The sequence below is a fragment of the Palaemon carinicauda genome, chromosome 36 (genome assembly GCF_036898095.1).
Source record: "Palaemon carinicauda isolate YSFRI2023 chromosome 36, ASM3689809v2, whole genome shotgun sequence".
Taxonomy (NCBI): Eukaryota; Metazoa; Arthropoda; class Malacostraca; order Decapoda; family Palaemonidae; genus Palaemon; species Palaemon carinicauda.
The window spans coordinates 38775998-38779409 of NC_090760.1; positions in this window are offsets into that span (position 1 = coordinate 38775998).

Below are 3412 nucleotides of genomic sequence, written 5' to 3' on the forward strand. Positions count from 1 at the left end.
TAACATTTTGCAGTTAATTCTCCTTTTACCCTTGTTTAGATTATAGTAGCTTCATATGATTTCTGTCGTCGACTGATATTCAACATCGACAATTTCGTTTTTTAGTTTCTAATAGGCTAGAGATAATCCTGACTTTTATATATCACTGGTTTTTATTTCAGTCTTTTATTATTTTTACTTTATATGCTTTTCTTTGTTTTATTATTTCTTTGTCATTTCTTGTCATGAATTTATGTGTGCCTTGTTTTCTGTAAATTTTATTACAACTATAAACAATTTTTCGTTTCCCTTCACTTCAAGGCTATTTAGCTGTATCATCAGTAAAGATTACTGAAATGATAATAGTCTCACGACTGAGATGGCTTGGACACGTGCTAAGGATGGAGGGTGGGTAGGGGGTGAAGAGGGTTTGGGAGGAACTTGAAAGGGGGAGTAGATCAAGAGGGAAGCAAAAAATTTGATGACGAGATAAGGTGAAGGATGATATGGAGGGAAGAGGTTTGGGGGATGAGAATGCCTTTGATCGAGGGCAGTGGAGAGGGTGCATTAGGCAACCGAATTCTTGATGTAGGGATAACGGTAGGGAAGAAGTTCTTATTTTCTCATTTTATTCGCTTCAAGATAAAAATACTATCTCTAACGATTTTATTCTAGGTGGCGGTTCGTAAGCAAAGATGTGTCCGTTATATTTATAGCTTTCTATTTGGTCTAAATTGGTTTTTATCTTTATCCCGACAATGCCATTTGATTTTATTTACATATCACAATTCATGTAGGTTCTTCATACGAACATGTCTTTGGAAGTGTGTTGCTATTATTATTATTATTATTATTATTATTATTATTATTATTATTATTATTATTATTATTATTATTATTATTATTATTATTATAAGAAAAGGTAAAAGTTGCACTGACCAAATTTTCAATTTAAGACCTGTTGTACAGCAATGTGTAGAATATAGAAATCCCCCTTTGATGGCATTTGTGGACTATGAAAAAGCCTTTCATAGCGTGCACCAGCCAATTTCGTGGAGAGTCCTGCAATATTATGGATGTCCTCTTAAATATGTAAATTTTAATAACTCTGTTCATGAGCATAGCAAATGCAAAGTTTATGTTGATGGAATCTTCTCATATGAATTTCCAGTGAATGACGAAGTACTCCGAGGGAATGTGTTGTCACCTATGTTGTTTATCATCCTCATGGATTTTATAATGCATTTAACAATCAGATATGGTGGAGAAGGATTGGACTGAATTGGCGATAGGAATTTATCAGACCTAGAATATGCTGATGATGCTGTCCGAGTTAACAGAACATCACAGGATTTGCAATGCTTGCTTACCAGAATGCATGAAATATTACATGAGGTTTGGCCGATGATAAATAGAAGAAAGACAGATGATGAGAACCGAATGTGCAATGGAAGATGAAATAATATTTTAAGGAGAAAGGATAATGAGGTAGAATCATTTAAGTATTTAGGAACTATGATCTCCAATACAGGGTCTTTAAAATGAGAGTTTAGTGAAAGATTGAAAAAGAAAATCAGACAATGGCTAGGTTAGGTAAAATCTGGAAATCAAATCCCCTGAAATTGCATATAAAAATCCGACTATATACCAGTTTAGTGAGATCGGTGTTACACTATGGACGTGAGTCATGGTATGACAATGAAATAATCTCCAATAGATTTAGTAGATTTGGGAACAAAGCTCGCAGAAGGATATTTAGAGCTAAATAGCAGGAGAGGATTAGAAATGAGACTATAAGAAAGACTACTCGAGTGCCATATGTGAACGAGATCATGATGAGGGATAGATGAAGTTTGTTTGGGCACGCTTTTCGCACTCCTCAAGAGAGATTAGTTCACCAATCGTTAAGCTGGGCTCCACAAGGCATTAGAAGAATTGAAAGACCCAGGCATACTTGGCTGAGAACTGCAGAGCGTGAAGTGGGAGGTGGTAAATGAAGAATTATTAAATTAAAGCTCAAGATAGAGATGACTGGTGAAATCTAACCGAGTCCCTTTGTGTCAATAGGCGTAGGAGGAGATGATGATGATGATGGTTATTATTATTATTATTATTTCCTCTCTATTTTGGTCATCACTGCTTCTATAAACTGGTGGTTTGTAGTATAAGGTTACTGGTTACATGCAGATTCCTTCAGATTACATTTTCCTAACTGTATCTGCGGTTTCCAGAATCACGTTCTTCTGTACAAGTCTTGTTGTTACATTGGTTCATGCTCTTTTTTTAAATGACTTTGGTATCGTCCTTTTTGCTCCAATGATCATTAGTAATACCTCCACTAACATTGCCCATAGTATTCTCAATTCGAGTTGTAAGTACTGATTCTTTTCTATTGTTTTTCTTTCCTCTTATTTTCCAATTTTGACTCCTCGTAATACGTCTTGAAAATGTAGCCTAAAAGTAACTTAGTCTGATCAGTTTCTGCTGCAGCTTGAGATTAGTGTCCATACCATTTGGTCTTTCCCACACAAACTACAATGGAATGCTTTAGTAAATATATCGTGTGTTTTCTATTACTACTTTTTCAAGTTTTCTTCCCATGCACATTTAGCCACTAACCATTAGTGTCTGCTTTTGATGTGGATAATATAAGTTTATTCCATCCTCTGCATGGTATTTACAGATTTCCAATATTTACCGTGGGTGTAGTGATTAGTACATATTCATTATATTTCTTCTTTTTCAATATGCATGGCACAGAACTGGCTATCTTTTTTCCACTATTTTAGTACTGTACTTGATTACTGTTAGTACCAAGAAGTTTACGGCCTTCACCATAGCTTTGATTATCTGCAAGTAATCTTTTCTTTCATCTCTTAGTGTTTTATCGCTTATCTATCTATCATCCCTAGATATTTATTGCCGGCTTTATCTCTATCCCTGATGATAGTTTCATCTGGAAGCTATATACTCATAGTTTTTGTTACGATCCAATTCCAAACTCCATCTTGACGTCTCTTGATAGAATTCTTACAGTTTTGATTACCATGCCTATTTCTTTAGCACCTTTCCCGTACAGCTTGATGTAATCCCCGAACATCAGGTGATTAATGCTGCTGTCTCCTTTCCTAAGTTGATACTCAACAACGATAATTTTCATTACTTTTGTCGTAAGAGTTTTAGCTACTACAAAGAGTAGTGAGGATAAAGAGTCCCTATGGGAAATTCCTCTCCTGTTGTTGACCTATGCAAGTTGCTTTCCTTAACATGTATGCATTGATTTCAAGTTTTACATTGTATTTCTGGGGGAGGTTAACAGTGTTATTTACCAGCACCCTAAACATTTTATAGGCCATGAGTATGGTATCATGTCGTAGGCTTTCTACCAGTCTTTTCATTACCCTATTTTTCTGAGTAACTTGCCTCATTGCTT